This window comes from Mirounga leonina, unplaced genomic scaffold (assembly GCF_011800145.1).
Source record: "Mirounga leonina isolate KUSES-001 unplaced genomic scaffold, KU_Mleo_1.0 Mir_268, whole genome shotgun sequence".
Taxonomy (NCBI): Eukaryota; Metazoa; Chordata; class Mammalia; order Carnivora; family Phocidae; genus Mirounga; species Mirounga leonina.
The window spans coordinates 7,871,710-7,891,233 of NW_023270649.1; the positions used below are offsets into that span (position 1 = coordinate 7,871,710).

The 19,524-nt window shown below is 40.9% G+C and overlaps 1 protein-coding gene across 4 annotated transcripts in view; it reads right to left on the bottom strand.

Annotated features, from left to right (window-relative positions):
* Positions 1-19,524, bottom strand: part of ARHGAP6 (Rho GTPase activating protein 6) — a 474,790-nt gene that overhangs the window by 99,014 nt on the left and 356,252 nt on the right. The window lies entirely within an intron of this gene.

Below are 19,524 nucleotides of genomic sequence, written 5' to 3' on the forward strand. Positions count from 1 at the left end.
ATAGCCCAACAAAAAGAACAACAAAAACTTAAACAACATGGGTTGAAACACCAAGATCTAAAAATATTTTTTTAGTGTAAAACTCATTTTCCACCTCAATCCTTTCATAAGAGATAAAATATCAACAACCTCAAGCAAACCCATACAGTGTTTCCATTCATACAGACTGGCCATCAGAGCTTTTACCAAGCAGTGAGAAGAAACACAATCCTTCAGTTTCTTTTCTTTTCACAAGCTGATGATCATGAGTAGCTTGAAAAATTTAAACATTGTGGTAGCATTCATTGTTTAAGCTTTTATTTAAAGCATTCATTTTTTTTTTTTTTTAGAAATTAACCAGGTGATGGCTATACCAAAAAAAGCAAATAAAGCCTTTAATCCCTTTATGTTCATATTTTAATTTCAAAGACTAACTGTTAATATCTACTCTGGTCATTTTACATGAAACAAAGTATAGTTCAGAGCCTAGTTCATTTCAAGGAAATATTCTTGTCTACATCAGGAGAGAAGCTAAAAATAAAATGTTGCACTGATTAGTTCAATAGCCTTGTCTTAATTGCTCTTATGTTCTTTGATTTTATTGCTCCTGGTGGGGGGGGGGTAGGCAGAAGAACTTAATACCTCTTGCAAGACAGTCATTCTGTGCCATAAGAGTTGATAGGAGGCAAATAAAGGAGGAAGATAATCACTTGAGTGTCTTTCTGGCTCTACGGAACACTACACCTCACCCTCCAGGGTTGAGAAACAGAGAAGCCACTGGGACAGATAAAGTGGATGGCAGAATAATGGACCCCCCCAAGATGTTCATACTCTAATTTCGGGAACCTGGAAATATGCTGCCTCACATGGCAAAAGGGACTTTGCTGATGTAATTAAGTTAATGACTTTGAGATGGAGAGAGTCTCCAGGATTATCCAGGTGGGCCCAATGTGAACACATGGGTCCTTAAAATAGGAGTCCCTTTTCTAGTAGAGTTCAGAGTGAGAGGGAGATGACTATAGTGAAGTGATCAGAGAGATGCAACATTTCTGGCTTTGAAGATGGAGATAGGGTGCCATGAGCCAAGGAATATAAGTGGCTTCCAAAAGCAAGAAAAGGCAAAGAAATAGATTCTCCCCTAGAGCTTCCAGAAGAAATGCAGCCCTGTTGTCACAGTGATTTTACTCCAGCGAGACCTGTGTCAGATTTCTAACCTAGAGCTGTAAGATAATAGGTATGTAGTGTTCTAAGCCACTAAGTTTATGGTACTTTGTAATACCAGTGATAGAAAATGAATACACGGGCACCTGGGTGGCTCAGTTGGTTAAGCAACTGCCTTCAGTTCCTGTCGTGAGCCTGGGTCATGATCGAGTCCCGCATAGGGTTCCCTGCTAAGCAGGGAGTCTGCTTCTCCCTCTGACCCTCCCCCCTTTCATGCTCTCGCTCTCTCATTCTCTCTCTCTCAAATAAATAAATAAAATCTTTTAAAAAAATTTTTAAAAAGAAAAAGAAAAAAAGACAATGAATACAGAAGGAATCAGGAAATTTCTATGTCTACAAGGGACTCATAAGTCATGTCAAGCAAAATTTCCTAAATTGCTCCATGATCAAGTTAGTTTGAGAAAGTTGTTCATGTTAGTCCCATCTTAAATAGTCACGTTCAACAATAACTAAAGAAAAATTGTCCTGCAGAGGGAGAAGTGTGACTCAGAGTATCTTCTAAATACATTTGCTATAATCTCACCTCCTTTTCTTCTTTTTTTTTTCTTTTCAGAACATCTCCTCACATCCCTCAGAGTTCTCAGAACATAGCTGGGAACTGCTGAACTAATCCCACCTGCTCAATTGAGAATCTGAGACCAAAAGGGACGAAGTGACATGCCAAGGTGGCACTTTGGCAACACAAAGACACAACCCTGGCCTCATGCTCCTCATCCAGAACCCTGTCTAGGATGCCGCTCTGTCCCACTGACAACAACACACCGTTTTCTGGCACTCGAGTGTAGACCTCTGGTGGGAGGAAAGGATATCACGTGAGAATCAACCCAACGAAGCTCATAACAGGTCAAATTCTCTACTCAGAAATAACAAAAACAACATGGTCGCTTTAGCACTTGAACATATCTTATCATTTAAAATAAAAGCATTCAACAAACTATTGAAAATTTACTAATTTCATATTAATGAGAAGAATGCAATAAAATATTTCCCCACAGTGATTTAGCATGTTCCTAAAAATGCCTAATTCTGCTGCCAAAGTCCATTTCCCACAAATTCTGGTTTCCATAAATGCTAATTTGAGAAGGAACAGAGGTACAACCAAATGCCGTTGTTTTCCTTTGTAGCACTTAAATAATGCTTTCTCCACATTTCCCACTGCCTGTTCCAAGGGCTGTGAACCCACTGTCCTTTGATGCTTTTCAAACACACATTACCCACATCCTTTTCCAGAAAGTGAATACCTTTTTTTTCCACCACCTCAGCTTTTAGATAATAATAATAGAAATAAAAATAAAGATTTCGACTAATAAAGCTAACAACATTGAATGCTTATTTTATGCCAAACACTGTACTACATACATCACACGAGGAATCTCATTTAATCTTTATTAAAAAACGATTAAGGAAAGTATCACTATTAACATGTGTATGGTACATACGAGCCAACTGAGGTACAGAGAATTTAGGTACTTTGCCCAGGGTCATGCAGCAAAAAGTGGTGGAACCAGAATCTGAACGTCATCTGATTTAGAGCCAGTCTTCTGTAAGCGGCAGCCCAGCGGTCCTCAACTGGGGGTGATTCTACCTCCCAGGGGACATTGGCAATGCCCAGAGGCTTCTTCCGGCCTCAACAACAAGAGGTGGAACACGACTGGTATCTAGTGGGAGGAGGCCGACGGGGCCGCTAAACGTCCTACAGTGCACACGACAGACCCCCATGGCAGAGAAGGATCTCACACTAACTGTCAAGAGTTCCAAGTTAGGAAACGCTACCTTAGCCTAATACCTCCCAAAGGCCAGGCATTTTGAATGGGCCATTTGTGGGTAAGATATGTGATTTTCGTTTCCAGGTTAGAAACCTCTATCTCCACCTGGGACATGAGGTTCTCTCACCCTGGGGTGGAGGGCACGTAGAGCCATGGCGTCCATTTGGTGCATTTTCTCGTAGCAACAATTTACTCAATCGTTTCAGCCAGCAGTTGCACACTATGCCCTGACATCCTGGGACATTAGGTCATTTTATTTTCTGTCTTTCATTGGACACACGAGAGAGGCCCTAGCCCACTAGGGAGTGTCTGAAAGGGGCCAGAAAGAAGATTCTGGTTTTCATTAGCTTTGCCTTGTAGTCCAGAAGACACAACAGCAGCATCTGCGTCACAGATAATGGCAGCAGCAAAGGGATACAGCCACAGTGGGCTGCTTGGGGTGCAGACCAAGCTCGAAAGCCAAAATATTTTCAGAGAACAGTTCTGCGTATTGACTCAAAACGTGATTATTCATATCATTTGACCCAGCAATTCTATTTCTAAGAATGCATTTTCCAGAAATATTTACAAAATGTGCAGGATACAGTCACAGATGTTCATGTCAACACCATCTCTGATAGCAAAGAAAAATAAAAGCAATAGAAATGCATGTGTACGTTCACCAAAAGATGTGTGCTAGAACGTTCACAATAGCATTATGTGCAACAGCCAAAATCTGTCAACCGCCCAAATGTCCACCAAAAGACAATGGATACATTGTGGTATATCCACACAATGGGATACTACATAGCAATCAGAACGAATAAACAAACTTCAACCACCTACAATAATATGAATGCATCCCACAGACATCACTTTGAGCAAAAGAAGTCTGACACACAAGCGAATATACTGTGTGAAACCATTAATACAAAGTATAAAATTAGGCAAAACCAATCCGTGCTAGGAAAAGCAGATAGGAAGTTACTCTTGGGGAAGAAGTGACTGGAAGGGAGTCAAAGGGGCCTCTTGGGTGCTGGTCATGTTGCTTCCTCATCTGCCGTAGTTGTGTCCGCTTTGTGGAAACTCATTAAATTGTAAGCTTGTGCATCTTTCTACATGTGCATTGTATATATTTATTTATTTATATTTATGTTTATATTTATATATACACACAAAACAATATATATTATATATATAACTATATATATTATTACAATATTACATGTATATAAACATCAACAACCTAAATGTCCATCAGAGGGTAACCGGCTATTTATACTACAAAATGCGATGTCTACTCAATAGAGTTCTGTGCCGTCATTAAGAAAAATGAAGTAGCTCACTCTGTATAAATCTGGAAAGATGTCCACTATATATAAAGTTAAACAAGAAAGTTGCAAAACAGCACGCCTGGGTGGCTCAGTCGGTTGGACAACTGCCTTCGGCTCAGGTCATGATCCCAGAGTCTCAGGATGGAGTCCTGTGTCGGGTTCCCTGCTCAGCGGGGTGTCTGCTTCTCCCTCTGACCTTTCCCCCTCTAGTGCTTTCTCTCTCTCACACTCTCTCTCTCAAATAAATAAAATCTTAAAAAAAATAAAGTTGCAGAACAGCATGATAATGTGTCTACTATAATTTCTACAGGAAATACATGTTAGTGTGTAAGCACAGAAAGTCCAGAAATCATACCCTCAAATGGTTAACAGTAGCCGTCACTTGAGGACGGGATTCTTAGGGACTTTGCCATTCTGCCTAATGCATATCTGTATTATTGAACGTATTTACAAATATGTATTATGTTTGTACTCTGAAAAAAGGATCTATAGAAAGTTAAGATGAACAAAATATGCCTTAAGTTTGAGATGAGATCGTTATTATTTCATCATTCAGCACGAGGGCTTCTGATGGATGAGGGAAATGAGAATGAAATAAACCAAGTTCCTTGCCTGCGGGGTTGCTAATTGAACGCAGGGACGGAGGTCGGGTTGGTTTGTTGCTGGCAATCTTAACAATTGATTCAAATTAGCACTTGTTTGCTGGGTTGTTCCACATTCAAATCTAGTTATGGTGTGGCCTCCGCAAACAGGATTCTTGGCCACACAAAGAATGTGTCTACAAAACGGCAAAACAACTGGATTTGTTTGATTAAATGAACAAAACCATACATTCGGAGGAAGGAAAAATCAAAACAGCTGCACCCAAAGTAACCCACTCAGATGGGTGGTGCATGACATGTACCCATTCATTGAATCAACATTTTGGCAGCCTCATGTGGACTCTGAAAGATCCAGTTTGAAATGAAATACTCAGGAATAAACCAAGAGACCATAAGAAACACTTTTTTTTTTTTTTTTTTTTTTTTTTGGCCCATCATCAGCAAACGTTTGCTGAGTGCTCACTGTGGGTCTGCCATCATGATAAAACAGTGGATCTGATTCTACTACTTTATAATCAATTGCCAATGTCACTGTGTCGAGTGTTCTTAATTCCACCCGTCGCGCAGAATGGAAGTTCCCTTAAAAGAAAAAAGCCCCACTGATTTGGGCAAAGTTGATAAAACTGAAACTTTTCAAATACAGTAAAGGTCTAAGAGACATATATGACAGGTGGATAGATCGTGTCCCATGCATCTCAACCCTGGCTGCACATTATATTCAACTGAAACAGAATATCCGGAGATGTTCCTGGCTGTTGATGATATATATATTTTTTAATTTATTTATTAGAGAGAGAGAGAGTGAGAGAGGACGCGTAAGAGGGGGTAGGGTTAGAGGGAGAAGCAGACTCCCCGCCGAGCAGGGAGCCCGATGCGGGACTCAATCCCGGGACTCCGGGATCATGACCTGAGCCGAAGGCAGTCGCTTAACCAACTGAGCCACCCAGGCACCCCTGTCGATGATATTTTTAAAAGCTCCCCAGGTGATTCAAAAACACAGTAAGAGCTGGGGCCATGGCTCCGACCAACTGAATCAGAAGCCAGGTTGAATGGGACCCAGACATGAGTATTATTTAAAAGCTACACGAGTGGTTCTAAAGTGTAGTCTGCATTGAGACCAATTTCCTCTAAATTAAGATTATTAAGGAAGTCAGAGGTGGCCTTTCAAGAGGCATTTTGTAAAGAGACCCCATATTACTCGGTCTCAGATTGTGCAGGGCTGCTAGAAAAATGATCACCAGGTGAAACTGTACCAGTTTATGGTTTCAGATGTTTCAGCTTATATATACAGAAGCGTATTTCCAGTCTGAAGTGCTTGCTATGGTTAAACACTGTTCTGTGTGCTTGATTTAGACCATTTCCTTTGGTCCCCCCAATAATTCTATAAAGAACGAAGTGGGAACGGGTCTTCCCAGATGAACCACCACACAGATAGGTTTTTCCAGAAGTTTTGCTCTCACCCAATTTTATAGCTGATCTGTTAGACCCAGGCTCCTTCAGAGGCTCTATCTATTCTAATTTTTTTAAAGATTTTTTTTTATTTATTCATTTGAGACACAGAGATACAGAGAGAGAGGGAGAGCATGAGCAGGGGGAGAGGGAGAAGCAGGCTCCCCGCTGAGCAAGGAGCCCGATGTGGGGCTCGATGTGGGGCTCGATCCCAGGACCCCAGGATCATGACCTGGGCCAAAGGCAGATGCTTAATGACTGAGCCACCCAGGCGCCCTGGCTCTATCTATTCTATCTCCTAACAGACAGAGTGGGAGGTTAAGGAAAAAATCTTATAAATATGCACACTTAAAATCTTGAAAACATCTTCAGAACATCTTTTGAAATAAATTTAAGTCAGCATGACTTTAAGGCACTCGATAATATCCCTGATAGAAACAAAAGCTAAAAGGAACATTCTGTAATTGTATTTATAAAGAAGCCGCTGTGTAACGGCAACCTACTCATAAACACGAATCGAGTTTACTAACTAGTCTGATAGCGCTGCCATACACAGGTATTGAGTCCTAGATGGTCAAGGTTCCACAGACTAAGGCAGACTGTCCTTAAAATTGAGAGCAGGAAACATGCCAGTTATTACCTCAATGACTGGAAGCTTCCCACCCTGAGCAGGGTGCAGCTTGAGAATGGGAATGGACCATAGGCACGATTTCCTTTAGCCCATTCATTTATAAATGAGTTAGCAGAGGACGAGGGCTTCCTCCACTCGTGCATTTCTGAACAGAAAAGAGGTCATGCTTATAAACTGATTTTTTTCTGAAATTTACGTATTTCTAAAGCCCACACACTTCCTCTCTCTCCTCCATTCCTTAGACTAAGTTAGATTAGTAAGATATGACTAAACTGTGATTGCCCACTTGTTTTCGTTAGCCACAGTATAAATCAAATGTCATGCTTCTTTTTGCTTGCTCAAGGGGTCAATTTTAATGCCGAGTTAAACAAAACTCCTTGGGAACCATTAATACACCTCTATGGTTCTAACATAGAACATGCCAAATTTAAATTTATATGCTTTTTGAATCATTGGCACCCTGCATGGTGCCAATCCTTTATAATGAAGGTAAAAGACCGCTGGCATATTCTGCTTTACTTTATTGTTTTAAATAACAATTTCAATCTTTTTTAAATAATCCGAAAAATGGGTGATTTTTCCCACCGGATATTTTTCGAACAAGAATTTCATCCAAATAACTAGGGTGCTTCTTCCCCCTCTTCATCTCTTCACCATTTTCTAAAAGGAATCACAGAACTTTAGAACTTGGGGTTCAATGTCTGGACCTTCAAGGACCCTGAAACAGTGGTCTTTTTCACAACAGCGCGCTGGGTCCAGGTAGCAACCCCTCTTCCCCTGCCTCCATGCCCAGCTCAATTCTCTGGTAACTGTAGATCGGTGGTACTCTACTGGGAGCAATTTTGTCCCCTTTCCCCCTTAGGGGACATGTGGCCATGTCCAGAGACACTAGTGGCTGTCACAACTGCAGGAGGAGGTGCTCCTGGCACGTAGCGGGTGGAGACCGGGGATGCTACTCAACATCCCACAGTGCACGGGACGGCGCCCCACAATGATTACCTAGCCCAAAATGCCAAGAGCGCCAATGTCACCAAACCCTCCAGGACAGGTTCTCAGAGACCCATTTTCCAACCACACGTTATATGATTCCATTGCTACTAAATGTCTGGAATAGGCCAATCCATAGAGCTAGAAAGTAGATTGGTGGTGGTCTCAGGCTTGGGGAAAGGGAAACACGAAATGACTGCTAATGAGGATGGGATTTCTTTTCAGGTGATGAAAATGTTCTGGAATTAAATTGCGGCAAAGGTTGCAAACTTTGTAAAAGTACAAAAAAAAATATACTAAATCTCACTCAACTATACATTCTAAATGGGAACTTCAAGGTATGTAAATTCTACATCAATAAAGTTATTAAAATTCTTTTGGCAGATCTTTCATTCAGTAATTTCTGTTCTTACTATGCAAGAACTAATATTGGAGAGCATTTTTAAGTAGCTCTAGTTTTGACTGGAGAATATTCTCTGGCAACACTTTTTAAAATGCAACCCTATATCTTATAGGAAAGATTTTCTTTTTTTCCAAAATAGCTTAATTTCCAATTATTCCCTTAATGTTATTATTTGATCTGGGGCCCTGAGATACAGTTCATTCATCTGTGAGCAAATAGGTCAGGAGTGGCTGGGACAGGGCAGAAACCCAGGGGTCTGGCCTCTGTTCTGGTTCTCCTTACAATGTGAAGATGGCCAAGTTATTGGACCACTTTGTGCCCCAACGTCCTCATTCCTGACACAAGTCTAAGCTTCCTGATGAACTTTTTTGTTAGAAACCCAAGGCAAGGATGGGGAGAGCAGATGCTCACTGCTTCACCACTGCGTGTTGTATGCGACTCACTCCTTGCCCTGGCATTTGGGCCCTCTCTCTTCCGGGCCCTCTGTATTGCTCTTTTTCCATCTAAAACCTCCACTCCCACCCACCTGGTCTCCTTTGGCACATCCAAGCATACTCTGCATTTTTCCATTTCGGATCTTTCCAGTGACAAAGCCCTATGATGGAACTGCCTCTATGTCTATCCAAATTCTTTGCATCCCAAAGCCCAGACATTGTTCCACCTTTCCCCAGAGCCTCTGATTCATGATGATCGACAGCAGTTATTGTAGGTAAGAAATTCTACATTTAATTGCTGAGAGCATGGAAGCACGACAAGATGTCACCTCTTGGACCTCATGTCATACTATGCCCTCAACCTCATACCATGCCAGCAGCACCAGCTTCCGGCCAGTTCTCCCACGTACCAAGCGCACCTCCAGACTGACGCCTTCATGCTGGCCCTTACCTACCCTAGGGATGCCCAGGTGATGCTTCATCTCCTCCACGGGTTTGTTGACAAATAACTGCCCTATTGAAACCTGCCACTCAGCACTTTAAATCCCCCTGAGCCAGCTCGACTTTTTCCTTTTCCTTAGCCCTTCCCACCTTCTAACGTACCATTATTTATTATATCTATTGTTCATCGTTGCACTCCGCAGCATTGTGAGCAGGGATCTCTGTCTTTTAGCCCCTGATGGAGTAGATGAATTTAGAACACGGCTAGCATGGGGAACACAATCAACAATTTTTTAAACGTACAATGCCAGAATACTGCTTGGCACTTAATAAATGATAGCTTCACCATCACAGTCATTATCATCAACAAGCGCATCATCATGTGGCAACTCTTGTACTATTATTCCTCACTGTTGCACTGTGTTTGGCATTTCAAGTTCCTTTATTTTAATTTTTTTTTGAGCAGGCTCCACGCCCAGCATGGAGCCCAGCGTGGTGCCCAAACTCACGACCCTGAGATCAAGACCTGAGCTGAGATCAAGAGTCAGATGCTTAACTGACTGAGCTGCTCAGGCGCCCCTCTTTATCTTGTATAATGAACAAAGACTGAATTTTCTGAGGGTAGAGACCGACATGTATATATTTTTGATAGGTCTTTTTTTAGATCGAGATATAATTCACACACCATAAAATTCACCACTTTAAAGTGTACAACGGAGTGGCTTTTGGTACAGTCACAAGGTTATGCAACTACCACCACTAATTCCAGAACACTTCTATCACTCCCCACCCCCAAACCCAAAACCGTTAGCAGTCACTCCCCATTCCCCTCTCCCCCAGCCCCTGGTGATCATGAATCTGCTTTCTGTCTCTACGGATTTGCCTAGTCTGGGCATTTCCTAAAAATGGAATCCTATAATACATGGTCCTCTGTGTTTGGCTTCTTTCACTCAGCATGTTTTCAAGATTTATCCACGTTGTGCATGTATCAGCACTTCATTCCTCTGTATGACTGAATACTATTTCATCATATGGATATCATGCCATATATTTATATGTGTCCTATGCCTTGGATATTACAGATACTCGATAAATATTTTATACTAATGATTTAAAAATTCTGGAGACACATGAAATGCTATTGAGAAAAAACTTAGCACACGACTATGATTCTCCTAAGAGCATGATGATGATAAAGATGATGCACTAGGTAAGACCCCAAAATGGAGATTTTCTTCTTATTATTGTAAAGCTACGTTAGCATTATACTGGGGAAAATGTTGCCTACAATTAGAACAACCTGGCACTCCACAGATTTCTGTGACGGACTATTAACATCTGTCTAATTTCATTTCAAGTAAAAATTCCCTATAATAAAATGTATGTGCATAGAATTAAATTAATTGCTGGTCTTCTTCCTGATTCATTTCATTCCTCAGGATTATATCAGCTTCAAATCTAGTTAGTACTCCCAGCAGACATACCACTCGTGATGTGATTCTGTAACAGAGGTTTGGGAATAACTCTCAACCACTATCACCGGATCTTACATAAGTTAGAGATGTGAAGAAGAGGCTACTAGCTGGAAAGCTGCTCAGGGCTCTGTGCACGTTAGAAGGGCCATTAGCTAAAACAATAACTGGAATGGATACCAGGAGTGACAACACATCGCTGATAACTTAGGTCTCACCACATATTTCTTGTCCCCTGTAGAATGAGCAGATCATAGGAAAACCGTATTCTGACATTTTATATTTGTATCCCTGTGGGCAGTTCCTTAAGAGATGAAGATGAAAAGTATGCCACCAAACTGTAACAATATAAGAATGTTCTGTCCAAGAACAATAGAAGAAACTCTGCAGAACAAATATGTGAGAACGACCATTTCCAACCTTTTAGGTGGTAAACTATTTCCTTTGTTTCTTTCAATTTGCTCCCTCTGCCCCTTGAGCAATGACTAAAATTGTCACTCTTAATACTGGAGATCATGATTACAAAGAGTCAAATGTGTATTGAAGGACATCACTTGCTTTTCCTCACTGGTGTCTTCCCACTTTCCAGGCAGTAAGGTAAGTATACAAAAGAGTCAAGAACATTGGCGAAGGTCAGGCATAGTGGGTCAGTGGCCCCACCACAGTTCTGACCTAGGCTGTCCTGCCAAAGACAAGTTCTCGCCACCATTGCACGTTGCTTTTGTTCAGAAAATACCAGTCTGTGCATGTGTATGCTGAACCCCAGTAGGTAAGTGCAACTTACTTTGGTGTACTTTGCCCAATAAGCAGAAGTAGAAATGCTTGTTTTTACATTACTGTGGTATCTCTGTTAACAGAGATGTAACATTTTCACTCCCGACAGTAACCAGTTAATTATAACCCAAACAACACACTATCCATCTGCATATAATTTCCCTTATTGAAAATTGCTCCACCAGATATTTAGCAAATGCTTACAGATCTTTCAAATTACAAGCTCTATGAACTTTTTCTGTGAATGCTTATATTATTAGGATATTTTCTACTACTGATCTAAAAGGGATCCTATCGCTTTAAAACTATCTCTTTTTTTGTCTTTGATTTTCTGTTCAGCTTTTTCCCCCTCTGAGAAGGAATATTATATAAACCCAGGGCCTATGGGAGAGATAGCGCTGTCACTTACTCATCACTCTTCCTGAACATGATTGAGAAATTATGCCCCAAACTTCTTATATCTCCCCTGCATTTGTTCCATTCATGGATTATTTAGAATAAATAAAATAAAATCTTGGCTTCCCAGAGGCTTTCAGAAATGAGTCTCTTAGATAATGACTGTTAATATTTTGGTGACTCTCTCCTCAAATGGAGAAAAAGGGAGAGAGGGAGGGAGGGAGAAGAAGGAAGAGGAGGAGGAAGAATCATTTTAGAGAAAGAGAACTTTAAGCATCTATTTTTTTTCACCTGACTATGTGTCACAAACATTTTTCTATGTCAACCACTACAGATTAACACCGTCACTCTGAATATTACATGTGCCATAGTTGATTTGAACCAGCCCCCTACTGGTAGACATTTTGTTTTCAGTGTTAGTTCATAGTGGAAACAGCAGGCGCTGACTACAATTAACTCTTCCCCCGAAGACTCAGTGTGTGTGCATCAGTTAATGCACAATCATGAAGAAGCAGAAAGTATAGGACTTCAGGCTGAAAGACAGAAGTGGTCCTATTACAATTCACATGCCCTTTCCCAACCCAGCCAAAGGACAACTGGAATACTCTAGATTGCCCGCCGTCACCATAGCCCTTGGTGCCTTTTGGTGTCACTACTCTCCCTCTTCTCTCTCCTCACCCCTTTCTCATCCACAAACACAGAGACACAGAGTGTGTTAGCTTCCTAAAGGTGAGAAGGATGATTTTTCCAGTAGCCACACCTAGCATTCTTTCCTCCAATTCAGAGTGGAGAATTCTTCCAGAGGCTGTAAGTAGTTTGAGAATTGGACCCCTGTCCTCTTCACATTTATACTCCAAGGCTGACGACTGTTTTAGGCATATACTAAGTGCTCCCTAATGGCTGCTGAAGTCACATCACAATTTCGGCCTTTGAGGAATATGTTCAGAGCTTGTGACCAAGGGCCCGCTCCCTTTCCTGCATAGCTGTTTTATTTCCTACTGCTTCATTAATTAGTTTCATCTTTTCTTTTCAGGACACTGGCGGCTTGCTAATAAGTGGTGATCACATCTCTGATCACCACTTTGAATTCCCACTACAATGCATTTCCCTCTTCTTACTTGTGCCTTTTTTCTTTCTGTTTCCTTACTTCTGTTACTGCTTTTCTTGTGCTCCCTGTCCCAAGTCTACTCACTTATTAAATGCTGTTAGCCAGTAGATGACCCCTCCTTTTTTTCATAGCTTCAAACAACAAGCCATAAAACATGGTTAATTCCAGGGTATTCTGGAATAGGTACTGATGGTTTGCAATCAGTGAAGTATGTGAATGTGAGTGAGAGAGGGTTTTTTGTTGTTATTCTTTTCAAATTACTCCTTGGGCTGAAGTGATTCTAGAAGCCTAAGAAAATAATAATAATAATAATAATAATAATAAAGCTTTATTGGGCGCCTGGGTGGCTCAGTCATTAAACGTCTGCCTTCAGCTCGGGTGATAATCCCAGGGCCTGGGGTGGGACCCCACATCGGGCTCCCTGCTCTGAGGGAAGCCTGCTTCTCCCTCTCCCACTCCCCCTGCTTGCGTTCCCTCTCTGGCTGTGTCTCTCTCTGTCAAATGAATAGATAAAAAAAAAATCTTTAAAAAAATAATAAAGCTTTGTTATCTTAAGCAAACAAGCTCAGTCACAAATAAGAAAAGAGCAAGTGGATCTACCATAGTATATTTGCTTATAATAAATTATAGTTTGAACTAACAGATCAGAGCCAAATATAATAAAGATGTTAGGATAATGGATTGGAAACCTTTTACAGTATCCCCTTTGAAGGTTCTTATTAGAAGCCATTTGCCTGAAAATCCATAGGAAGGGTTGACAGTGATGCTGAGTCATCCATCTTAGCTGTCTAAAAGGCCCATCAAAATCACTGAATCAAGATATCAAGATTTCTTTGTCTATGGAGAATCCACATAGATCAAGGACTTTTTTATGTATTTTCACAATGTCACGGATAACTCCTCTACATTTTCTTCAATTAACCAACCATTCACCTAGCACCTAGCTTGTAAAAGAGATTTTTCTAGATAACAAAGAGTTCCCAAGAAAGTATAAGACACAATATCTGACTTCCACGGGTTGCAAAGGGCAGTCACTGTGTTTACTGGAATCACTTAGTGGTGGTGTACCTGAGCTCTGAAGAGGGTACAACTCCACTCCAGCAAAAAACAAAACAAAACAAAAACAGCAGCCTAGAGAATAATATTTTCTTATAAATAAATGTCCACAGAAGAAACATTTAAAAACTGACTTTGGCTCCAGTTACTTAAGAATACTCACTCTTGAAATTATTCCAGATTATTGGACAATCTTGAACCTGCTTTACAAGAAGATTTGAGAGTTGAGCTCCCCAGATGATAGGAAAGGCTTCTGGAACTCCTAACACCTGACTTATCTGAAGATCCCCTACGTGCCTCAATCACTGCTCAAAACCAGGAAGTTAAGCGAAGGGGGAAAACCCCCAAAACAAAACAAAACCTCCTCCCAGGAGTCAAAAAGCAAGGCCACAAGACTGAAACATTTGAGCTTCTCGCACAAGTGAGCCTCCCGAGCCAACACCATTTAGGGCATCTCTTTACTTGCAGTCCACACATAATTCTAACAAGCTTGGCCGTCAGATTTTCCCAGCACACTGTAAATTAGAAGCAGCAAATTAGGAGGGGAGAAGCTGTTAGCATCAGCAACACGGACACAGCAAAATGTGATGAGCTGCGAGTCAAGGAAAAGAATAACCATAACATCTGTTGTTGTTGTTGAGTGCCTACTATTTGAAGCCGGGCGTTGCGGACGGTGAAGACGTTTAAGACATGCTTCCTCCCAGAACTCCAGACTGCTTCCACTCTTGCCTACCATGGCCTCCCTTCATTAAACGTATCCAATTAGGGCCACGTGAGGAGATACAATGGCGGTGGGTCAGGTTCCTGCTGCCCGGGATTAACCCGTGGTTTCCCTCAACTCTGACCACCAGCAGGAACCATCTGGGTTTTGATTTGTGCCAAAACAGTAGAAGGCTTCCCAGCCTGAGGTCCTTCCACACGAGTTGCATGTTTTGCAGCCCTGCTCGATCCTACAGGCCTCAGGAAGGACTTTAGAGCAGATGTTTCTGGGCCAGAAGGTGTCCCAAGTGTGATTTTTTTTTATAACCCTTTCTTGGACGCTCTTTCTTCTCACTAAGCAAGAATGGGAACCTGTAATCCACAAGGGTGTTTATTCACTCATCATTTTGGAGAAAAGCTTTTAGAAATGATAATCAATTTCTGCATGTATTTGTCTGCTATAGTAATAAGAATGGTCTCAGGTTCTTAGGTATTCAACATATGTATTGGGAATGAATGCCTAAGTGAATGAAGACACCTCGGGTCATCTTGTCACAGTTGTTCCAGGGATAATGCCGGAGAGAAAAATATTTTATGCTTATGATCCATTTTTTTAAATAGCGATTCTTTTAAAAAAGAGAAGACAATATCTGACATCAAAGAGCAAGAAAAACAAGAACACAAATACTTTGGAAAGTTACAGCCTCTACAGAACAAAATAAGCAGTCGATCTAGTAAATTCTGTTTTCTTTTATAAACTCAACATATTCATAAATGAAATAATTGCCTATAGAAAAAGATTTTCAATTGAAATTTTGTTTTTTCCCCCAAACATTAACTTTTTTTAAAGATTTTATTTATTTATTCATAAGAGACAGACAGAGAGAGAGAGAGAGAGTGGCAGAGGGAGAAGCAGGCTCCCCGCTGAGCAGGGAGCCCGATGCGGGACTCAATCCCAGGACCCTGGGATCATGACCTGAGCTGAAGGCAGATGCTTAACCATCTGAGCCACCCAGGCGCACCCCCAAACATTAACTTTTTTTTTTTAAGATTTTATTTATTTATTTGACACAGAGAGAGACAGTGAGAGAGGGAACACAAGCAGGGGGAATGGGAGAGGAAGAAGCAGACTTCCCCCTGAACAGGGAGCCCGATGTGGGGCTCGATCCCAGGACCCTGGGATCATGACCTGAGCCGAAGGCAGACGCTTAACGACTGAGCCACCCAGGGGCCCCAAACATTAACTTTTAAACTGCATATGTGGGACTTAAATTAGTGGAAGAAATTTCAGCAGAGAGATCCATATTTTAATACCCTATGACTCAGAATATGCAGTGGGAGAATATAAACAGAAAGAACCACATCGTTTCTATTGTATTTGCCATCAAAGCCTCAACAACTGTCCATGGTGAATTGGCAATAACTCACTAGCCAGTGGACCGGAGAAATTAATGCCACAATAAGGGATCTTTCTGTTGATCCTTGTGGACAAATACATGAGTCTCTCATTCTTGAAACAGGACACAAAATAATGAGATAAATTTTGTAACAGTATAAGACCACTAATAGTTCACCAATGACTTCATTAGTAGAGATGAACCACAGCTTTGCAGGAAAAATATGTCCTGAATCTTTTCAGACACCATTATACATAATTAAATAAAATAGAAAAAGAGATTGAGGGGGGTGGGAGGGATGGGGTGGCTGGGTGATGGACATTGGGGAGGGTATGTGCTATGGTGAGCACTGTGAATTGTATAAGATTGATGAATCACAGACCTGTACCCCTGAAACAAATAATACATTATATGTTAAATAAATAAATAAATAAATAAATAAATAAACAAAAAAGAAAAAGATTGAAAAAGAATATGATGTGATCTACATTGCCCTTCCTCTCCCTCCTCCTTTCCTGCATCACTCTGCCACACACTCCCCACCTCCTCCTCCTCTAAGTAAGCTGATGACAATTCTCTTAAAATCCATTCCACAACTTCCTTCAAAGGGAAGGAATCCTTCTTGCCTCTGATCTACAACTCACCAATAAACATATTCATAAATAAATGCAAACCCTGGACACACTGGCTTTTAGAACAATATTCTACAATGACTTTCACTCATACCTTTTGCCTGTTCTAATCTTCCACTTTCCTCTTTGCAATTTCTCTCTCTCTCTCTCTCTCACTCTGACTGAAAGATCTACCTGTCTTCACCATGGTTATTTGTTCCCTACTAATTCATCTGCAAAGATCAACTTATAATCTTATTTATCAGCATTTTTTAAACATTTGCTGCGTGCCAAGTGATGGGGTTGGGAGAAGGATAACTTTTCATTTCCCCTAGAGATGCCTCTCATCTAGTTTTCACACTAATCCTTTTAGGTAGATTCTATAATTATCCCCATTTTACTGATGAGGAAACTGAGGCTCAGAGAGGCTAAGGATCTTGTCAATGGTCCCTTGGGGTCAAGACCCATGTAAGTCTAAGCTCCAGTTCTTAATAGTACTACATTGCCTTTCATGGCAATTTAATTCAGCCAACGCGGAACGTGTATATAAAAATATATGTACCTGTACAAACTCTAAAAATATTACTTAAGTAGAGGCACCTGGGTGGCTCAGTCGGTTAAGCATCTGCCTTCAGCTCAGGTCATGATCCCAGGCTCCTGGGATGGAGCCCCACGTCAGGCTCTCTGCTCAGCGGGGAGCCTGCCTCTCCCTCTCCCTCTGCCCTCCTCCCTGCTTGTGCTCTCTCTCTCTCTCTCTCAAATAAATAAATGAAATCTTTTTAAAAATTTTTAAAAAAATATTACTTAAGTAGTAAAAGAGATCTGGCTCTACCACCAATAGTGTGTGAGTATATATATTCAGTATTCCCTTTACTGATCTAATATTGATAGACAGTTCAGCAGCTACCTCTCATCAGCAGTTACAGATTTGCTTTTTAACTGATCAGATGCTAGAACAACAGAAAAAATCTATGTGCTTTACTAAGGTAGAAGAGGAAAAGACATACAAATTGAATAGCTAGATCAGAGGTCCTCTTAGCGAGAGAAGAACTTTGGTTGCTGTCCTTTAGGCAAAGGACAGGCTGCTGAGAACATGGGAACAATGCACCTAACAGGGAAGTCAAGAGGCTCTGAGAAAGAAAGAGAGAAATTTGGATTTGTTCATAAGAGAAAGTGGGATTGGGCCGGAAGAATGTGGGCAAAGGAGGACCAACATACTGAGAGAGGCTGGGTTGTTCTGTGGAATGAGGGAGCCAGGGCAATGTCCCCCACACAGTGTTTAAGTGTGCGGTCTGGTGCGTGACATCCTTTCTTGCCTTGTCCTTCAGATCATCAGCACAAGTTTTGCTGCTGTGATCATCTTGAGTTCGTGGTTGCTTAGAGGGCAGATGGGTGGTAGGATGGGGCCAAGGAGAAGAGACTTTGTCCCCTCTTTCCGTGGACACCAGAATGGTGATAAAGGAACGGCCACAGGGAACAGAGAAAATACTTTCAGTGAAAGTAGAAAACAGAGCAGTGGTGATCCCAAACTTATAATCCCTCAGAGAAATACCGGGGAGAGCCTTGGGGGTTTACCAGAATGGGGGTTTGAATCAACTTATCCTGATCTGAAAGAGCTGGGGAGCCCTAGGGGACATGTTGATTACACTACAGAAATTCAACAATCTAGCTTTTTTGGGTAAAGAACAATGTTATGTTTGCTAGAACCAGGGAACAGACAATGACACAGCCACTTCTTAAAAGTAACTGAACGTATCGGCATGTGCAGTCAACTGATTTGCTGACTTAAAAACAGTCTGATGACATTTTTTTGCCTGTTAAACCTATTATTGCCCATAATGAAAGACTCTATATGCACTAATCACAACCTGCAGCCTTCTGTTTGATCACAGTTTTTAAAACTTCATGATACAGGGGTTTTTAGTTATACTCAACACATTTTCCTTCAGACATCTGATTGGTTGCTCTAGGTGCCGTGAATGATATAAATTGAGCTCTTAGTTGGAAGAAATCTAAAGGATCAAGCATCCCTGAGTTTCAGACAGAAACTTCCTCTGAATACGCATACTCAAAGGTATGTGGATTTTATTCATTTGGTATCCTTTCTATTGTGCTTATTTCTTTTTCTGCATTTCATGTACAAAAGATGCAAATGTATTCCGCATTTCTAATACTTTATGCTGTCCTACATATTCGGTTACTTCTTCAGTTGGACCGTAATTAAATTAGACTCTGATTACTTAGATGAATTATTTTACTTCCTAATGCAGCAAAGTGTTTGTCTGTATTTTTAAAAATTTTACTTCCAGAATCCCAAAGCACTTTTCAGGGCCAAATCTCACAGCAAAATATGTATTTTAATTACTTATCAATTAAGATAAAAGCGATTTTTTTCCCACAGGCTGTCATCTACTACTTTAAAAGCCATTTTGTTTAATTACATCAAATAGAGCCATTAACTAAATGTGGTGTTTTCTCATTAATTCAAACTTCAACAGATTTAGGAGGCAGAAAACATCGGTGCACTTTTTATAGCCAGCATTATTACACACGGTACTCACTTTCTCTGCAAAATTTAAGATCCTTCTGACAGCTTTCATAGTCAACAATTCGTACCACAAAGCAATGTGCATATTTTAGGATGGCCTGTTTTGCTTCATGTCCCAAGGGTCATAAAGTGTATAATTACGGTGCCGGGCCAAACAAAAAGGAAGATGTCATTGACTAAATATGGAAAATTTCAAGGAGCAGTCATTCACAATTCACGGAATAATCACAAAGTATT